Source organism: Canis aureus, chromosome 13 (genome assembly GCF_053574225.1).
Source record: "Canis aureus isolate CA01 chromosome 13, VMU_Caureus_v.1.0, whole genome shotgun sequence".
NCBI classification, from domain to species: domain Eukaryota; kingdom Metazoa; phylum Chordata; class Mammalia; order Carnivora; family Canidae; genus Canis; species Canis aureus.
This window is the reverse complement of record NC_135623.1, coordinates 40,810,040-40,830,679: the sequence shown is the minus strand read 5'-3', so window position 1 is coordinate 40,830,679 and position 20,640 is coordinate 40,810,040. Positions and strand designations below refer to the sequence as shown.

The 20,640-nt window shown below is 45.0% G+C and overlaps 1 long non-coding RNA gene across 3 annotated transcripts in view; it reads right to left on the bottom strand.

Annotated features, from left to right (window-relative positions):
* Positions 1-242: 242 nt before the first annotated feature.
* LOC144282328 (uncharacterized) overlaps positions 243-20,640 on the bottom strand; it is a 36,375-nt gene continuing 15,977 nt past the window's right edge. For 2 of the 3 annotated variants that reach the window (XR_013350750.1, XR_013350751.1), the window contains exons 5-7: positions 6,815-7,055; positions 4,040-4,120; positions 243-3,015 (exon numbers count right to left, since the gene is read on the bottom strand). This is a non-coding gene — a long non-coding RNA (uncharacterized LOC144282328). The remainder of the gene's footprint in view (positions 3,016-4,039; positions 4,121-6,814; positions 7,056-20,640) is intronic. The other variant, XR_013350752.1, reaches the window with a different exon arrangement.

The window sequence follows — 20,640 nt, the reverse complement described above, 5'->3', positions numbered from 1 at the left end:
TCCATCTTAGCAGAAATACCATTTGAACACTTTGATTTTCATATGGGAATGTGATCTCTACCACGGACCCATGTGGTTCCCAAAGTAGATAAACATACCTGTGATCCAAGCATATGCTACTACTACTAACTGCTAACATTACTGAGTGCTTACCATGTCCCAGGGACTGTATAAAGAGTGTCATGGACATTATTTTGTTGTGACCAAGATTGCAAATCCAAGAAACCACCAAGGAGCCGACACCGATGCAAGCGCATGAGGGTTTATTAGCAAGCTCGAGCTTGGGTCCAAGTATACCCGACTCAGCGGAGCAGGGACTTGGACCCGAAGTGGGTTACAGCTGGGTTTTTTATAGGCTGGTCTAGGGGATTTTCAGAAGGGGTGGAGGAATTTCTCAAGTTCTGTTTATATTCTGATGTGGGGCTTTCAAGGGCATTGAGCTCTGTTCTCATTCTAATATGGGACTTTCTACCATGGAAGTGGGCTCTGTTGTCTTTCTGATATGGAATTACCTGCTGAGGACATTGAGGACATTGTGCAGTTTTTCCCATAAAGTTCAGCTCTTATTCACAGGGGCCCAAGATGAATGTACTTGTGCTAATGCTAAACTTTAGGTGGGATGTCCTTAATTTTTCCTGGCCTCCACATTTCCCCCTCTCAGAGGAACCTAAGGAAGGACCCAATCATGGGTCCAGGCTGGTCTCAGAGTGAGCCAGTGGGAATGATTAAATCATGATTCAAACCAATCTTGTTGCTGTTCTCGCTCCCGTTTACATCTAGCCAAACCTTTTCTGACTTTTGCCATAGATTCCCGGACTATTCCTGAGTGGTCAGTAAAGAAGCATTACTCCTCATTTGGGGCAACACATAACCCCCCCTTGCTTGCAAAAGCCTCTCTACAGTTAAGATGCTCCCATTTTGGGGATCCCTGAGTGGCTCAGCGGTTTGGTGCCTGCCTTTGGCCCAGGGCACAATCCTAGAGTCCCAGGATCGAGTCCCGCATCGGGCTCCCAGCATGGAGCCTGCTTCTCCCTCCTCCTGTGTCTCTGCCTTTCTCTCTCTCTCTGTCTATCATGAATAAATAAATAAATCTTTAAAAAAAAAAAAAGAAAGATGCTCCCATCTTTTTAACCCTTACTTTTAAGGCAAGGCTGAATTGGGTGCACATTTTTAAATGGCTAACGGGGAAGCAACATTAGTGGGGTAAGTGAGAACGGCACAGTCTTAGCTTTAGGGGGTTGTCCTTGTCTGGTTGGCCTTTCCATTCTGGAACAAAGTCCTTGAGAACGGCTCAGCTGGTCAGATGTGGGTGTAGTGGACCCAGGGAGTAATCCTGTCAACCTTGAGAGCGGTGTGAGTGGTCAGGATCACGATGTAGGGTCCCTTCCAGAGAGGTTGAGGTGTCTGGTGTTGGTATCTCCGCACATACACCCAGTCACCCGGCCGGTATTGATGGGGGCCCGGGGGTGGCCCAGTCTCATAGAGGGCCCTCAGCTTAGGCCACACTTGCTCATGGGTTCATTTTAACATTTGGAGGGAGAAAAGGAGTTGGTGATCAACTTCAGCAAGCACCTCGGGTTTTAAATTGGGGATAATAGGTGGAGGAAAACCGTACATGATCTCGTAGGGAGTCAGTCCCATCTTACATGGGGAGTTCCTCACCCTATACAGGGCGAAGGGGAGGAGAGTCACCCAGTCCCCGCCAGTCTCCAGGGCTAATTTAGTTAAGGTCTCCTTTAATGTTCTGTTCATCCTCTCTACCTGTCCTGAGCTCTGGGGCCTGTATGCACAATGTAATTTCCAATCTGCCCCAAGTACTAGTGCCACTCCCCGTGTTACCTTAGAGACGAATCCTGGGCCGTTGTCTGATCCAATCTTAACAGGAAAACCATACCTCGGTAAGATGTCTTCCAGCAGTTTCTTGGTCACGGTCTGTGCTGTTTCATGTTTGGTGGGAAATGCCTCTGTCCATCCTGGCGGACAGTTTGCGGTTGTGGGATCCTCTGCTCTGCAGATCTGGGCTTTTTTAGCTGAGGCCCAGTATCCTAGAGCCGCTATGGTTTGGAGCAAGTCCCTGGTGCTTCACAGGCATGTGTCCTGGTCCTCCGCCGCCAACAGGATATCAAATGAGGATGCTTGGAATGGAACTCACCCAAGTCTTCATGTAAGGCCTCATTGAAGATGGTCGGTGAATTTTTGAATCCTTGTGGTAGTTGAGTCCAGGTGAGCTGGCCATTGGTGCCTTTCTCAGGGTCCATCTATTCAAAGGTGAAGAGGTTTTAAATTGGGGATAATAGGTGGAGGAAAACCATAAACCGAATGTTGTGCCCCAGTGTCCACTAGGAATTCAACAGGTTGCTCCTCCACTCAGAGTTACCCTGGGCTTGGGGAAGGGTGCCGAACCCCGACTCCCCTAGTCATCCAGGTCCTCCATCTCCAAGATCTTGGCAGGGGCCTTAGGTCTTTTTTGAAGACAGTCTTTTACCCAGTGGCCCTCTTCTTTGTAATAAGCAGATTGGTTTTTGTTTAGCTTAGGGCGCTCCCGATGGGGACCAGGGCCATCCTCCTTACCTGTCCCTGAAGCCAGCTTCTTGAGGTGCCTCCGTCTTTCCTGTGGGTCATCCATGGTTGTGGCCAGCAGGATCTTGGCTAGGTTTCAGGTCTGCCGGTCACTTAGTTTGGTTTGTTGCTAGACTCTTTCTGCTACTGTAAGTCCTACAAGCTCTTCTCTCCTAGTATTCTAAGAAGGCTGCTGGACTCTCGTCCTTACCCTGTCTTACATAACCATACCTTAGCCAGATGGGCAGGCTTGAGCGCGGCAGCCTGGAGACCTGCCCCTAGAGTCTAGCGGTGGACACGGAGTCTCTCCTTACCTTCAGCCAAGTTGTGCGCTTTGGGGGATAAAAATGGTTTTAGCCAAGGAGGGGAATTCTCGATCACGTCCTGCCAGAACAGGATGTTGGGCACCTGGTCAGGGTGGCCATCCGGTTTGTCCCTGAAGATCACGGCCTTAACCTGTAAGATAATAGGTAGATGGAAAGTTCCTTCTCAGGGCCATCCCACGCCAAAGGTTGGCCATTCTGACATGCAGTAAGTTTGAAATTTCCCTCTCCTTATGTAAACAGTTATAACAGATAACAAAGACACAGTAACACAAACAAACGCACAGTTAACTAGGCCATGGTAACACAGACAAACTTTCCAGTGCGGCCACAGAGACCAGACAGAAAGTAATCCGAAGGGCTGACAGCCAGCCCTCCTTACAGATGAGGACCCCCGTCCTCCAGGCCCGGGCAAGGGACGTCTCCTCAAGACCCCCGGTCAATGGCCCACCAGCGTGTGCACCTAAGCCAATGCTGACCCAATACAGATTGGAATTCCTACAGGTAAAAAGTACAATTTAGAGCTCTCAGAGAATATGCGCGCAAAAGGTGGAAAAAGTTGAGTGCACTCACCACGCGTGAAACCCTCTGGATGGGGTCCTGGAGGTCTCTCGGATCCCGGATGAGCCCCCAAATGTTGTGCCCAAGATTGCGAATCCGAGAAACCACCAAGGAGCCGACACCGATGCAAGCGCATGAGGGTTTATTAGCAAGCTCGAGCTTGGGTCCAAGTATACCCGACTCAGTGGAGCAGGGACTTGGACCCGAAGTGGGTTACAGCTGGGTTTTTTATAGGCTGGTCTAGGGGATTTTCAGAAGGGATGGAGGAATTTCTCAAGTTCTGTTTACATTCTGATGTGGGGCTTTCAAGGGCATTGAGCTCTGTTCTCATTCTAATATGGGACTTTCTACCATGGAAGTGGGCTCTGTTGTCTTTCTGATATGGAATTACCTGCTGAGGACATTGAAGACATTGTGCAGTTTTTCCCATAAAGTTCAGCTCTTATTCACAGGGGCCTTAGATGGCTGTACTTGTGCTAATGCTAAACTTGAGGTGGAATGGCCTTGATTTTTCTCAGCCTCCACAATTTAATCCTCACCACAAACGTTTGAAATAAGCATTATAATCACCCTCATTTTATACGTAAGTAACTGACCTGACATCACATGGCTCTCAGAATTGGTGGTGTTCAAACCCAGATGTGTGACTCCTTTAACCACTGCACTTGAACCCATTCCTGCAAAGAGCCCAGTGAAAAGGAGATGAGATTTAAGGAGGGAATTGAAGAGATGTGGTATCTATTTATTCATCTATATATTCTCAGTGCTCTTGCGTGGAAGCTTTCATATCTATACCACACACCTCAAAGACTACTGTCACTAAATTGTCTTTTAATATTGTTGCCTGACTTTTATAATGCTGGGTACAAGAAAAAGAGCTTAAATTCTGAATTCTTGGTGAAACTGTTGGGGAAGACACTGAATGATCCAATGGGCAACTGTGCCCTACAGATTGCACCCTCTGGAAAGTTCTCTGCGTTTTCTACAAGGTAAAAAAACTTCTTTCTCTTGAAAAAATATTCCAAATCCATTGTTTCCAATGATGTTTGTATCTGCTGCCATGTTGCACAAAATTTTAAATATAAATTTTATGCTCTAGTAGAGCAATTATAGTGACTCTCTGATGGCCAGAACATTTGCTTTATTTTTTATTTTTGCTTAATCCCACTTTATCTGTTTTTATTCTCATTTTATTGAAATCCTATTTTGGGCACATTACTAAAACAAACCCTCAAGTTATTTTAGACTAGAATAAAAACAAACATTCTTGATATTTGGTGATTATTATAAATCCCATCTATGAATGACCAAATTTTATGTTAATAAAATAAAATCAACATTAAAATCATACTGAACTTACTGTAATCTTTCTCCAATTATTTGAATTGCATTTTGGGATCTTTCCATAATTCCAGAATATTATTTTTATGAATTATTAACTATCAAGTAAATATCAATTAATGTCAACTGTATAGAAGCATAGATATGCTGGTTAAATATTTCTAATTGATTATGTAATAGAAATTATGAATATTTATATACTGATTTCATTCAGTAAGGACTGAATATTTCTATGTATCAAGTAAAGCAAGTTTATATTCTAAGGGGAAGTTGTTATGGTCTGAGTTGTGTCTCTCCCATCCCCATTCACATGTCCCAACTCATAGTACGTCAGAATGTGATCTTCTTTGGAGAAAGATAGTCTTTCCAGAGGTAGTTAAGTAAAAATGAGGTCATTGGAGTGGGCCCTAAAACAATATGACTGGTATCCTTATAAACAGGAAATTCAGACAGAGGCACACCTAGAAGGAGGACAATATGAAGAGGCATGGGGAGAAGAAAGCCATCTACAAGCCAAGGAGAGGGTATGGAACAGATTCTTCCATCACAGCCTCAGAAAGAACCAACTCTGCCAACACCTTCATTTTGGAATTCCAGCCTCCCGAGCGATTAGCCAGTGAATTTCTGCTTAAGACACCCAGCCCGTGATACTTTTTACAGCAGCCCCAGCAAACTCATACAAGGGGAAGAGGTTCTGAGATGACAAAGAAGTTAATGAGCTCCCAGAAGAGAAAAGCAGGCAGTTTGGCTGGAGCCCAGTGAGCAAGGGAGAGAGAGGGGGGCAAGGTTGAGGGCACGTCTATAAACATTTACCTGAGTCCAAAGCCAGGGCCTGTGAATGTGGTATGGGATAAGCTACTGTAAGAAAGAGGCTTTAAAATATCACGGCCTAAATAGGGTAAAAGTTTTTCTTCCATCCAGCGGACCAAGGGAAGATGAGAGGTCTAGGGCTGCTGGAACCAGATGCTGCCACAGAGGTCTACCATTGTCAACGTGTGGCTTCCTTCTCTGGTCCAAGACCAGTGCTCTCGTTGGTGCCATACCCCAGCCAGTGACAGGAGGAGGGAGGAAAAAAAATGTAAGTGTGGTGCTTCCATACAAAAATAAAAATGTGATTTGGAAGCTGTCCACAGGGTTTCTGCTCCCAGCCGTGGGCCAGAGCTCAGCCAGGTGACCACACTCATTGTCATGGAGTCTAGGACGCATGGTGGCTACTAGCTGCTGCTCGAGGATCTTATTTCTAAGAATTCCTTGCTAACTCAGAAAGCTGTGTTTCTACGAGTAAGAGAGAGGGGTGCCTGGGTGGCTCAGGGGGCTAAGGTGCTAAGTCTTGATTTCAGCTCAGGTCTCGCTCTTAGGGCTGCACATCTAGCTCCATGCTCAGGGCAGAGTCTGAGTATTCTCACTGTCTCTCTCTCTCCCCTGCTCTCTAAAATAAATAAATAAATCTTAAAATAATAATAATAATAATAATAATAATAATAATAATAATAATGTACAAGAAAGAAGGAGCAGCCTCTGGGGAACAGTCTCTGTCCCAGCTTGACCTTAGTTAGCTGCAAGGCTGGACACGGCTCACCCTCTTCCCCCAAGGCTCCAGGACAGTAGGGGTGACATTCAGAGCGGACTGTTCCTTATCTTTTATCATCTCTTCAATGATTTTCCGAGAATAGCTCTCCGAACGAGATTGGTGACCAGACAGCAGGGGCCAAGTCTTGTCTCTCCTTCTCTCCCTGGAAAATCCCTCTGCAGTGATCCCTCCCGAGGCCCGGGTTTTCTGCCATCTGGGCCTCGGCTCTTGTGTCCCGGGCCTGCAGGCCGCCAGAGGCAGGCCGTTGAGGTGTTGGCACGCTTTGCAGCTCTTCAGCACTCTGAACTTCTCCTGCGTGTCAGGAGCACTTATTAATATCAGTGCTAATAATAGCACCTAGCAGGGGGTGGGCCGGGGACTTGTGAGAAGGCAGCGCTTCCCATTACCGGGCTTTCAGTGTTCCCTGGAACATGACAGGCGGGGATAAATTCAGACTTGCCTTTTCAGTGCTCTTGCTCGGGTTACTGATCCCATTACTAGAAGGCCTTCTTCGCTGGCATCCGGAGAAACAGGCAGCAAATACAGGCCGTAGGGTGTTCTCATGGTCCGTTTCTGCTGGCTGACATGGAAACGTCTGGACTCCGGGCAAGACCAAGTTTCAAACTCTGTAGCCTGAGGTCATCTTGAAATGGGGTGGGCATAAAGGCTGAGGACAGGCTGGATCTTACTTGGCTTCTCACCTGCAAAAGGGAAAAGGATGAGCAGAGAAAGCAAAATTACCCACCTTTGAGAACTATACCCCTATCTCTCATTCTTTGGCTTTGAAATCTTGTCTAGAATTGTCTACACTGATGTAAATCGCTGACCTTACTGAACCCAGGTTTAGGTCAAGAACTCTGTGGGGAGCTTGTCATGCATTATCCCCCCCCCCCTTTTTTTTTTATTCATGAAAGAGACACACAGAGAGAGGCAGAGACACAGGCAGAAGGAGAAGCAGGCTCCCTGCAGGGAACCCGAAGCGGAACTCCATCTCAGGACCCCGAGATCACACTCTGAACTAAAGGCAGATACTCGACCACTGAGGCACCCAGGCACCCGGAAGCTATCTTTCCCTGAACACCCCTGTCAGTTAGGTCCCACACTAGACTCTCCTGCCTGCCTGTTCTCATGTCAACCCCAAACTCACTTGGTGAGGGAAGTGGCCTAACTCCTATTTTTACAAGTGTGGACACTGAGGTAGGGTAGCTCGAAGGCCTACTCAAAGGCAATCTGGCTTGTACCTGGAATATTTAGTCTCTGATGCTCATGTTCTTGCCTCACCTTGGTTACCAATTCACTCTACTATCTCAAAGGGGGAAAATTCTTGGCCCCATGTTCATGTTTAAAACATGGAGGTTAGACCAGACCAGTGTTTTCTAGCTGTGCTCCGAGGTGGTTATACGACCACAGGGCACTGAGCAGCTCAGACTTGGATGTAGGCCTTAGTTCTTAAAACCACTTAAGCATTTAGCAAATTTATTGAGCAACTACTATGTGTTGGGCGTTGTTCTAGCCAAAAGGGGATAAATCAAGAACAAAGCCTCTGATCTCAGGGAGGCAGGGGCTAGAGGAGAGACATACTCGTACAAGTAAGACAATAATGTCAGTGTTAAACCTGGGGAGGGAAATCATTAGGGTGCTGTTACAGAAAAGAAGAGGGGCGCTTTAATTAGCGTGGCCAGGGAAAGCTTCTTTGAGTTAAAATTTGAAAAGAGAGGAGCTGGGACAGGAGCATTCCAGGCAGAGGAAACAGCAAGCGCCAAGGTCCTGAGGCAAGACACAGTTTGGGCCAATCAAGACGAAGAAATAAGCCCTTTTGTGCCGATATACAGTGGCTGAGGGGGCAAGTGGACAAAGGAAAGAAGAAAGAAATCACACAGAACCTATAAGGATTTGGGAGTAAGGAGTAAGTGATAATCACTAATTACTAATAATACTAATTTTAATTTCATAACATTAATTTTAGTAATTACTAATAATATATTTACTACTAAAATTACCAATAATGTGCAAAACCTGGATTTACCACAGAGGCAGAAAATGCAGGTTCTCACTCTCACAGCTTCTCTTGCAAGGCTGGCAATGCCATATAACCCAGTATCAGTAAATTAAACCGGAGGGGAACTTTGCTGGGGTAATCCTGGGCAGATAAAATCTTTGTGAGGAAAGAAAGGACAAGCAGAAAAGCTGCATCTCCTTCTTCCTACGTTTCCTTGTGTTTTTGTTGAAACATGATGTAGGGAGCCTTGGCAGCCCTCTTGCAATAATGAGGGAGGGTGCCAAGAGATTCTCAGAGAAGTCCTGACACGGTACAGCCACTGATCCTGCTTGGAACCACCTCCCTCTGGACCAGGGTGGTGGTTATGTGAGAAAAATAAATCTCTTAGGGCACCTGGGCGGCTCAGTCAGCTAAGCATCTGCCTTTGGCTCAGGTCATGATCTCAGGGTCCTGGGATCAAGCCCCACATCGGCTCCCTGCTCAGTGGGGAGTCTGCTTCTCCCTCTTCCCTCTGCCTGCTGCTCCCCCTACTTGCATGCATGTGTGCTCGCTCTCGCTCTCTCTCTCTCTTAAATAAATAAAAATCTTACACAAAAATCTCTTTAATTTAAGCCAATCATAGCTGGATACTTTGTTAGGCAACTGGGAACATTCCAATACATCCCTGCTCCCATCCCCTTCCTCCTATTCCCCTCCCCTTTGGAAAGTATCAGAAACCCCTCTACACCTGCCCAGGAATGCCCACAAATCCTCCAACAGAAGACAAGGCCCTGCATTTCTAAGATGACCTGCCTTAGGTCTGGTTTGCCCAGGATTCTTCTGGGACAGTTCTGGTTTGTTCCTGTTGTTCTGGTGTAATTTTAAAGAGCGCTAAAAATATTCCTGGATGGATGACAAATTATATGGCCACTGTATTACTTTTTCAAAGAGAAAAGGCTGAAGTGTGAATACCATTCCAAGGAAGAGAGAGAGAGCACCTAGCTTTCAGTTTGCAATAAAGGAGTAAATGGTTCACAGCAGCATTTTGGAAGCGGGAGAGGAAAGTAGGGCGGTGGTGGTAGGGGTCCCCCATGGAGGGAGGAGGCCCGGAAATAAGAAACTGGGAACTCTAAGGGCAAACTGCACCCACTTCCTACATTTTCAGGGATCCACCCTGCTCCTAAGAACATGCGAAGCCTTTGTTGCTGTGTTGTTCTTTATTTTCTCTCACGTACCCAAACCACCTTCCACCAGCGCCCAGGGAGGGGCTCAGGGGAGCCCACCCTTTGCCAAAGGAATCTCACACTCTTGCCTGTGTTTTATTTTATTTTTGTCCAAACCCAGGAACTCCCTGTTTCTCTGAAATCTTTCCAAGGTCCCCACAAGATTGACACAGGTGTGATGGGAAGTGATAAAGCCCCTCTCACTCACACTGTTTCAAATCTCCCTTTGCCAGACCTTTCCTGACCCCAAATCTGGCCTGAAAATCAGGCCTGCCTCCGCGCCTCCCCCATCTAGTTGAGTGAGCCTCACCTGCCTCCTGTGCTAATAAAAACAAGCCACAAACAGGGCAGTGTATCCATGCTGGCAACAAGTACTAAGTGCATAAATCAGCCTTGATTTGGATTATGTGGGCTCATTATCTGTGAGAAAACCTGGCTGCCCTCTACACCTTTGCCAAAGACGAGCTCTGTGCCTACCATCCCACAACTGCCCCTGGGGAGCTGACTCCAGGAATAGAATGAGCCCCTGTGCTCTCTAGAGCAGCACCAAGAAGTGAGGCAGCCAGCTAGAGAGGCTGTGCTTTCCAGCCCAACCTGCTGGCAGGGGCCGGCAGGGAGAAACCACCTTGGGTGGGAGTGGTTCCAGGGAGACCACCTGATTCTGGAATGGAGACTGTAGGGGAAGGAGGCGAGCTTCTTTCACTCAGCCTTCTGCCTCTGACCATCCTTGTGACAGTCAGGCCTCCGTGCTTAAGGGGCTGGGGCCACTGGGGTCGCGGGGAGGCTGGCTGGGGTGGGCGAGGCATCTGGGCTGTGACCTGGGGTCACTACACAGATTTCTTGTCACCTGTAACCTGATCGATGAGAAATTGAAAAGCTCCTGGGTGGAGGCACTTTAACTTCCAAGAGAAGAGCTTTTAATTCATCCAATGACAATCATCTGAGTGCCTACCACTTCCCAGGTACTGAGCTAAGATTGGAGGCTACAAGAGTGAACAAAACATATTCCTGGCCCCTAAGAAACTTTCAATTGCTGGGAATTTTGGACAAGATGATCAGTAGCTACAATAGAGAGTGTTAATACTAGTGGTTAAAAAAAGAAAAAAAAAGAATCATCCAGAAAAACGACTGCATGCCTTTCAATGTCATACTAAAGCATTGTCCAATAGGCTGGCCCAAAGGCCACCTGATACCCTTAATTTGGCTATTACGACTGCTTAGGGTCTAGACTTTGAAAAATTAGATCTTAATTTGCAGGAAATTGCTAAGTTGCAAAATGATTTTTGTCTGGTAGAGACATAGATGATTTCCGTCCACTGGAAAAGCCATCTCCTAAGGGTTATGATCTTATCACCTACAGGACATTATCCATTATCTTACATTTTGTTTGTCTCTAAATTACCACTCTTAGGTCAGCATTCTGTCTTTCACTGGGTGCGTAATAATGGGTTTCTCATATGCCCCTTTTATCCAGCTTTATCACCCTGCTGGTTCCCCTGTAAATAAGGTAAATAAATCTTTGAAATAGGCTCAGGATTTGTTTTATGAGTTGTGCCTTTGACTTCCTGGAAATCTTAATTTGCCACTATCTTAGAGGTAAGGTGCTGAGTGGTCACAGATGAGGGACACCAAACCCAGTCTTGCTGTTTTCGAGATGTTTCAAAGAGAGCTCATCTGAAGTTAGACATGAGAGGCTGAAGGAATTGGTGAAGCAAAGATAGAAGGGGGACATTGTACTCGGTAGAAGGAAAGAGCTTATGTAAAGGCCTTTAACACATCATGAAGCCCAAGGATGTGAGGGGTGAGAAAGGTAAGCAACAGTCAGATCATGGAGGACCTCAGTGCTGTGCCAAAGAGCTGGTTTTTTATACAGGGGCCATGGAGGAATCACTAGGGAGTTTTGAAACAGGGACAAGACATAGCTGGATTTGACTCCTGGCTTTGCTGTTTCATAACCCAGGTGGAAGTCACATTCATCTGTAGACTAATTGCAGCTTGTGGAGGTTGCTAATAAAAATCTATACAATGCTGGCTCACTCCAGTTTGCCCTGTAACTAGAATTAAAGGTTTATGGGTGAATAGATTCGTGGAGAGATTTCTATCCTCTATACCTCAGCCAGAATGCCCAACAATGGATATTTATCATTTATGAGGTTTTCTTGCTCTATTCCCATCAAAAGTAAAAATAGAAAAACAGACGTGCCAAAAAAGCAAGCCCAACATATTTCAAAATAAAACTCAGAGCAATGGACAAATCAGAGCTGAAGCAAGAGACTCCAGAGACCAGCTATTAGATGAAATTGCTTTGGTCAGAAAGGTTGCTTGCTTCCTTCAAGTTTCCTGGGCCAGATGTTTCCATTTCAGCAATAAATTATAAAGCAATTTTGCATTTTAGCACAAGGGAACATTTATCTGGCTGTGATGTAGTTTGCCAAGGACTTTTCAGCAATCATAGCACTTTTGTTTCTTGCCTTGCAAAAGCCTACAAGGCAGGGAGGATGAGTGCTATCAGGCCCATTTCACAGATGGAGAAGCCAAGGTCCAGAGAGTGCAGTGATTTGCCTGGTTATCAGTTCAAGCTCAAACCAGAGGCTAGAAAAGGGAGACTCTTGGGAAAATTATATACCCTCTCTGTGCTTCAGTGTCCTCACCCATGAGAAGCTTACATGACTTACATGAAAAGGGAGACTCTGATGTCAGTGTCCTGACACTACTAGGGGCGTTTTACCTGGCAGGTGTTTCATACATGCAGTGATGGAACAATTCTGTTCTTTCCATTTTAATGTGTATTAAACATATAATGGTACTTGTGTGTGTTTATTTACTTGTTTTTGAAGGCCGCTAAATTAGAAGTTCTGTGGGGGCGGTTTTCTGCATAACAAACAGCCCTCAGATTCAGTGGCTTGTGACCAAGGATTTGTTATTTCTCGTGATTCTGTGAATCAGGAATTTAGTTAGTTCTTATGTTCCACATGATATCAGTAAGGCTCACTCAACTGCTCTCTGTGAAGGTTAATCTAATCTGTGAACTTGGCTGAACTTTGGCACCTAGATATTTGGTGAAACATTGTTCTGCTGTTTCTGTGAATGTGTTTTTGGGTGAGATCAACATTCCAATCAGTGGACTTTGAGTAAAGCAGATTGCCCTCTATAACGCGGGTTGGCCTCATCCAATCAGTTGAAGGTCTGAATAAAACAACATGTGGACCTCCTCCATGCGAGAAGGCATTGTCCACCATATGGTGTCTGAACTTGAACTGCAACATCTGCATTTCCCTGGATCTCTAGTCTGCGGGCCCACCCTGCAGATTTGGACTTGCTAGGCTCCATCATCATGTGAACCATTTCCGTAAATCAATTTTTCTTATATGTTTGTGTGTATATACAAACTGTGTACACACACACGCATATGCCATCAGTTCCATTTCTCGGAAAACCCTGATTAAAAGAGACTGAAAGCTCCAAAGACTCTCCCCAGAAGTCTGGTGCCTTAGTGCTCCTCCATGTGGCTATGCTCTCCTCACGTGGCTCACTTGGGCTTCCTCACAACATGGCCGTGTCGGGTGGCCAGGCTAATTACATGGCCACTAAGAAGTAAGAAACGTGAAAGCTGCCAATCCTCTTAAACCTTGGGCTTTGAAATCTCAGAATACGTCTACTGAGCAGAGCAAGCATCACTGACCGCCCAGATTCAAGCTGAGGGTAAGCAGGGTCCACCTATATATGAGAAGGTTGACGGAATCTCATTGGAAACATTGTGATGGTTAAAAGATATCGCAGCCATTCTGGGAAACCATCTGCCATGGGTAGGAACCATGTTGTGTTCCCAGCAAACTGGAGTTGTTAGTAACATTAAATACAGCAATGTATACAAAGAGCAGAGCACAATAAATATTCCTTGGAAAGATGTGTAAGTACATATGAATGTATGTATGTACAGATGGAGGGATGGAGCGATGATTGGATGGACAGCATGCCTACTATGCATCGTAGTGGCTCCAAAGACCCACTATGGCTTCACATCATCAAATAACTATCTGGTCATTGGAGAAGCAAAATAGGACTGCAGCCAAGAGCTTGAGTTTCATGAGACTGCAGGGCTCCATATCCAGGCTCCACTGTTTACAGGCTGTGTGATCTTGGGAAAATTATATACCCTCTCTGTGCTTCAGTGTCCTCACCCATGAGAAGCTTACATGACTAACGCTCACCTCTGAAGACTATTGCGTGCCTTAATAATGCAAGTGAGATAAGAGGAGTAAAGAGCATAGCACAGGCTTAACAACCTATAATAATAAACTATTCATTTTTTAAATTAATAATTGGTAATGTTATTAGATTTGTGCTTTGCTTATGTGCTGCACATAGTAGCACATGGTCTCTGTCCAGGCATTGTCTTTCTCTCTCTCTGAATACTGCTATTCCGCCACCATGCCACATTCTTCAAAGTTGTGTACCAGTAGGCTTGGGCATTTGGAGAGACGCAAAGAGCAGTTGGTGTTGTTCCTTGTCATCATTTCCTCTGACAGATGCTTGGGTACCTCATACAGCTTCTCACCCTCTCCCACTCCCTGTGGCCAACTTCCTGGAGTGCTTTGAGGAAGACATTATTTGGTGGTGGTGGTGGTGGTGGCCATTGGCCAGGACCTCTGTGGGGCTACCTCACAAAGCCTGTGCCCTAGATGGCTCCATCAAGGCCTGAGAAGCATGATGTGTTGCTGGAAGTTGGTCTGGCTCCGTGGTAAGCAGCTTGCCTGCCATCCTGAGCTGCAAACCTTCAGTTCTCTGCTGGTGCCATATTCTCTCTTTCAGGACTCCAAGGGCACTCTGGCTTCCTGGATAAGGCACCAAAGTCAAGATGAATGAGCTTGGCTTTGAAGGATGGCATTGGCTTGGATTCTGTATGTCTGGGTTTAGTTGGCTTTATATTCTGTTATGTCAGACAAAGCTCTATCAGTCATTTGTTGCTGGCTCCTGTGGTTGTTTCTTTCATCTGGATTATAAAGAGCTAAGAGATTTTAACAATTTATGATTTGATTTATAGTAAGTATCTCCTTAATCACCAAGATTCGCATGTTCACCAGGGTTAGACTCTAGTATACAGAGAGTTACCTACTCTCTGGAATGTAAGGTGCTTGGTAGTAGGGGCTACCATATATAGTTGTTTAGGTTGGACACTGCGCAATGATGCCTGGCCAAGTGGGCTGATGTGGGCTGCAGTCCAGCCCATGCTCAGCTTACCGACCCATGCACCTGGCCCAGACTGAAGGAGCAACTTTTTCTAATTTGTGGAAGTTGTGATACCAGTGCTCAGCAGCCCTGCTTGGTAAGATATGTTGAAGGGTTTACTTTGCACAGGAGGCAGAAAATTATGTTGGTGGTTAGAAGCCGATCTTCAGCATGTTTACTCTCAAGAGGAGACATATGATACAAAATAGCTCAATTCAGAGGTATAAAGACCTCTTTCTACCTTTCAACCTCACTGCTACCGCATCCCTGGAATACATGCATTTTTCCTGAGTCTCTACCTGAATGAATCTCTATTTCCTTTTTTCCACCATAAATACTTCCTTGTGGGCTTGGTGACATCAAGATTAGTGCCTACTGGGTTTTTTAAAAAAGGCATGCCTGTGAAATTTACTATGTCCTTCACTGGGAATCGAGGTTTTGCAAAGTGTCTCGATGTCACTCAGGAGCAAGGCAGCTCAGATTTCCAGTTCTTTCTGAAAGACAGCCATTCAGTCAAATGGATGGTAGAGTGAGCCCAGCGTCTGCAGCCTGCTATCTCCTCCTTTCTTCAGAGTTTCAAATTCATTAAAGGATGAATTGCTTCATACTTACACAGTAGCTATGTATTGCAGGAGGCAGGCAGACCAGTTTGACATCGTGTGACCTGGTTCACGTAAGGGCAACTTATTTAACTCTTCTGTAAAATGGTGGTAATGATAGTGCCAACCTCATGGGGTTGTTGCGACAATGAAATGAATTAATTTGTGTGACCTATGCCTGACACAGAGCAAGGCTTCAGTAGTTATTAGCTTTTATTTATGAGCACCTACAATGTGCCAGGCCCGGGGCAATCACTGAGAGGGAGCCAGGCAGCCATGTAATGTGGTCCAGAACTGCTGGGAGCTTCCCATCTAGGAGGGGCCATCGACAGTGAACTCCAGCCCCTGCTGCAGAGAGGCGTATCAAAGGTTTCCAAACCTTAGTGAACATGAGAAGCACCTGCACCAGTCAAATCAAAATGAAAATGAGATACCACTTCACATCCACTAGGATGGCTAGAATTTTTAAAAAGCAGGTAATTGCAAGTGTCGGCGAGGATGTAGAGAGATCTGAGCCCTCATACTCTGCAGGTGGGAATGCAAAATGGTGCAGCTGCTGTGGGAAATGGTGTGACGGTCCCTCAGGAAGTCAGACAAGGATGGGATGAGCACTGGGTGTTATACTATATGTTGGCAAATTGAACTCCAATAAAAAAATATTTTAAAAAAAGGAAGTCAGACATGGAATGACCATGTGGCCCAGCAATTGCATTGCGAGGCCTATCCCCAAGAGAAATGAAGACCTACGTCTATTCAAAACTTGTACCCAAATGTTCACAGTAGTGTTGTTTATATGAGGCAATAGTGTTAAGTGGTAGGACAGCCCAAACATCCATGCTTTGATGGATGGGAAAATAAAATGTGGCATATCCATATCATGGAAGCTTACTCAGGCATAAAAAGAAATGCAGCGGCATACACACTACGACATGGACAAAATTTGAGAACATGATGCTAAGTGAAAGAAGCCAGTCCCAAAGGACCACATACTGTGTGATTCCATTTCTCCAAAATGTCCCGAGTGGGTAAGCCTGCAGACACAGAGATGGACGAGTGCCTGCCCAGGGCTGGGCAGGGGCAATGGGCATAGGCGGGTGTGAACTAAAGGCCAGAGTGTCCTTGCGGAATGATAACGGTGCTCTGAAATTGTGGTGGCTGTGGTGATGTACAACTGGGAATATGCTAAAAGCTACCAAATTGCACACTCTAAATGGGTGACTTGTATAGCGTGTGACTTCTATAGCAATAGAATGTTTTTTTTTTAATTTATTTTTTATTGGTGTTCAATTTACTAACATACAGAATAACCCCCAGTGCCCGTCACCCATTCACTCCCACCCCCCGCCCTCCTCCCCTTTCACCACCCCTAGTTCGTTTCCCAGAGTTAGCAGTCTTTACGTTCTGTCTCCCTTTCTGATATTTCCCACACATTTCTTCCCCCTTCCCTTATATTCCCTTTCACTATTATTTATATTCCCCAAATGAATGAGAACATATAATGTTTGTCCTTCTCCGACTGGCTTACTTCACTCAGCATAATACCCTCCACTTCCATCCACGTTGAAGCAAATGGTGGGTATTTGTCATTTCTAATAGCTGAGTAATATTCCATTGTATACATAAACCACATCTTCTTTATCCATTCATCTTTCGTTGGACACCGAGGCTCCTTCCACAGTTTGGCTATCGTGGCCATTGCTGCTATAAACATCGGGGTGCAGGTGTCCCGGCGTTTCATTGCATTTGTATCTTTGGGGTAAATCCCCAGCAGTGCAATTGCTGGGTCGTAGGGCAGGTCTATTTTTAACTGTTTGAGGAACCTCCACACAGTTTTCCAGAGTGGCTGCACCAGTTCACATTCCCACCAACAGTGTATGAGGGTTCCCTTTTCTCCCCATCCTCTCCAACATTTGTTGTTTCCTGCCTTGTTAATTTTCCCCATTCTCACTGGTGTGAGGTGGTATCTCATTGTGGTTTTGATTTGTATTTCCCTGATGGCAAGTGATGCAGAGCATTTTCTCATGTGCATGTTGGCCATGTCTATGTCTTCCTCTGTGAGATTTCTGTTCATGTCTTTTGCCCATTTCATGATTGGATTGTTTGTTTCTTTGGTGTTGAGTTTAATAAGTTCTTTATAGATCTTGGAAACTAGCCCTTTATCTGATACGTCATTTGCAAATATCCTCTCCCATTCTGTAGGTTGTCTTTGAGTTTTGTTGACTGTATCCTTTGCTGTGCAAAAGCTTCTTATCTTGATGAAGTCCCAATAGTTCATTTTTGCTTTTGTTTCTTTTGCCTTCGTGGATGTATCTTGCAAGAAGTTACTATGGCCGAGTTCAAAAAGGGTGTTGCCTGTGTTCTTCTCTAGGATTTTGATGGAATCTTGTCTCACATTTAGATCTTTCATCCATTTTGAGTTTATCTTTGTGTATGGTGAAAGAGAGTGGTCTAGTTTCATTCTTCTGCATGTGGATGTCCAATTTTCCCAGCACCATTTATTGAAGAGACTGTCTTTCTTCCAATGGATAGTCTTTCCTCCTTTATCGAATATTAGTTGCCCATAAAGTTCAGGGTCCACTTCTGGATTCTCTATTCTGTTCCACTGATCTATATGTCTGTTTTTGTGCCAGTACCACACTGTCTTGATGACCACAGCTTTGTAGTACAACCTGAAATCTGGCATTGTGATGCCCCCAGATATGGTTTTCTTTTTTAAAATTCCCCTGGCTATTCGGGGTCTTTTCTGATTCCACACAAATCTTAAAATAATTTGTTCTAACTCTCTGAAGAAAGTCCATGGTATTTTGATAGGGATTGCATTAAACGTGTATATTGCCCTGGGTAACATTGACATTTTCACAATATTAATTCTGCCAATCCATGAGCATGGAATATTTTTCCATCTCTTTGTGTCTTCCTCAATTTCTTTCAGAAGTGTTCTGTAGTTTTGAGGGTATAGATCCTTTACCTCTTTGGTTAGGTGAATGTTTGTTTTTTAAGTACCTGAAGTGTTTGTTAAGAAGGCATTTTTTTGGTATCCTCCTTTCAAGTCTGGGGTAAGGTTATATAATAAGCCTTTATGCTTCCAATCTGTCATACTGGCAGTTGAGACACATGATTTGGTCAGTGTGAATCATGAACAGCTTCCTGGATGGGGTTGTACTTGCACTGGACCTTATAGGTTAAGGCTAATGGGGGAAGAGAGGCTTTCCAGGAGCAGAGAACAGCACAAATCATGTTAATGGGTCAGAATCTCCGACAGAACTTACGCCAGTGTCTCCATGGGTCTGAATTTCACTGAGGGGAGTAATCAAGAGAAAGAACAACATTTGTCTTCTTACCAAATGGCTCCTTTTTCTCCTTTAACCCTCTGAGCTGCTGCTATCAAGGTATTTTTAGGCAGTTCACACAAACTAATAAGCCAGGGCAAGCACATGTCAGGGAGAGGATGGAAGGGGCAAGGCAGTCGGCGGGTGAGTGACAGCAGTTCTCCTACAGCTGAGCTCTACAATAGCTTCTGTGTTTGAAACTGTCACTATTGAGTTAGAAATGGGCCAAGAGGTAGCTATTAACAATCCACTGAGGGTCTGAGTTTAATGCTTAAAGGGGTTTTTTGGAGCTGGCCCTCGTAGTTTGCCCTGCAGAAGTCTTTTATGTGGCTCACTCTTCAAATGACCTCAGGATCAATAGTTTTCCCTTGAAAAGGGGGTGAAATATCAGACTCTCAAACAGTTCCCCTAGCGGGTGGCAAAGGGGAAAGGTGATCTGGAGATCTACATCTTATAAATACTAGGCAGAATCAATTAAATCCAGGGAATTCGTGGGACAAGGGAGGGGAAAGGGGTCGGACTATGGGGACAAAGAATGCTTCTAGAAAGAGAGGAGGAAATATAATATCCAAGTCTAACTTTGGAGTTAGATTAATTTTAGCTTCAGAATTAAAGTAACTTTTGAGATATAGAGACTGATGTTTTTCCTCACAGCCCGTGGTAGCCAAGGTTCTCTATAACTAAGGTGACCAACTTCTCCTGGAATGTCTGGGACTTTCCTGGCTTTCAGACTGAAACTTCATGTCCCAGTAAGGGTCCTGTCAGTCCTGGCAAACTTAAACAGTTGGTCACTTTATTGGTAACAAGGTCAACCCAATCTCTAGGCTTCAGAGAAGAGATGACTCCATTAAACATAGAGAATAAGAGAGTCAGTTCTGGCTTTTGAGTTTCATGACGTAGGCCTAGACATGAAGGAGGTTTGTTCTAAGATTGAAAGATCTTGTAAGAGCTGGGCTTCTCCACCAGGCCAGATAAAGATTCTGAGATGAGGAGGATGGGAAGGCCAGACAACAAAGAGATCCTAGACCACTGTCATTTGATAGAACTTTCTGGAATGATGGAAGTGTTCTATAGTAAAAACTGTGCTCTCCAAAATGGTACCCACGAGGCACATATGGCTCCTAAGCACTTGAGATGTGACTAGTATAATTAATTTAGCAGACTTTACCAATTTAAATTTGAATGACCAAATGTGGCTAGTGGCTACTATTTTGGACATCTTAGTCTTAGAGACTACTAGGGCCTTTCTTCTGAATAGAGTCATGGGAAGAAGGGAGTTTGTTGATGCCAAATGATGAAACTTCCAGATAGGATCGGAGAACCAAGAACAAAAAGTACCTGAGCTTCTTTGCCAGGGGGTGGAAAGACTCCAGAAGTCCCTAAGCCGATAAGTATGAGAAAAGAAGGTGCAATGAGTCAAGACAGACAAACCCAAGGCAACCTCATAGAGGTGTCTGGGGTCCTGGAATGACCTGGACAATAGTGTTTCTGGTGCACTGTGGAGTAACCCAGAGTTGGCAGATCTCCAGATGCTCGGTGATTGGGAACAAGCAAGGGCACAGCTGTGACCCAAATAGAACAAAGACTGAATAATATGCAAAGTAGCTGCCACCATAGATGAGGAACAATATGGAAGGGCAAGTGCCTACACTCTCACCCCTGCCATTTTTGGATCCACATTAGCTCCCTGGAACTTACAAAGATCCTGGGAGAGCCGATGAATTGACTGAGATTAAGTTTCTGTTATCAGAGGAAAGGGAGATTTAATAAGACATGAAGATCAGACACAGGAAATTTAAGTTACATTTCTTGTACCGCTGGGTATCTGGCCTGAGGCTTGTACCTTCTACACTATCATTGTTTCCTTCTGCATGGTATTGTGCCAAGTGTGTGACAAACGTTGTCTAAGTTTACAACTATCTTGAAGG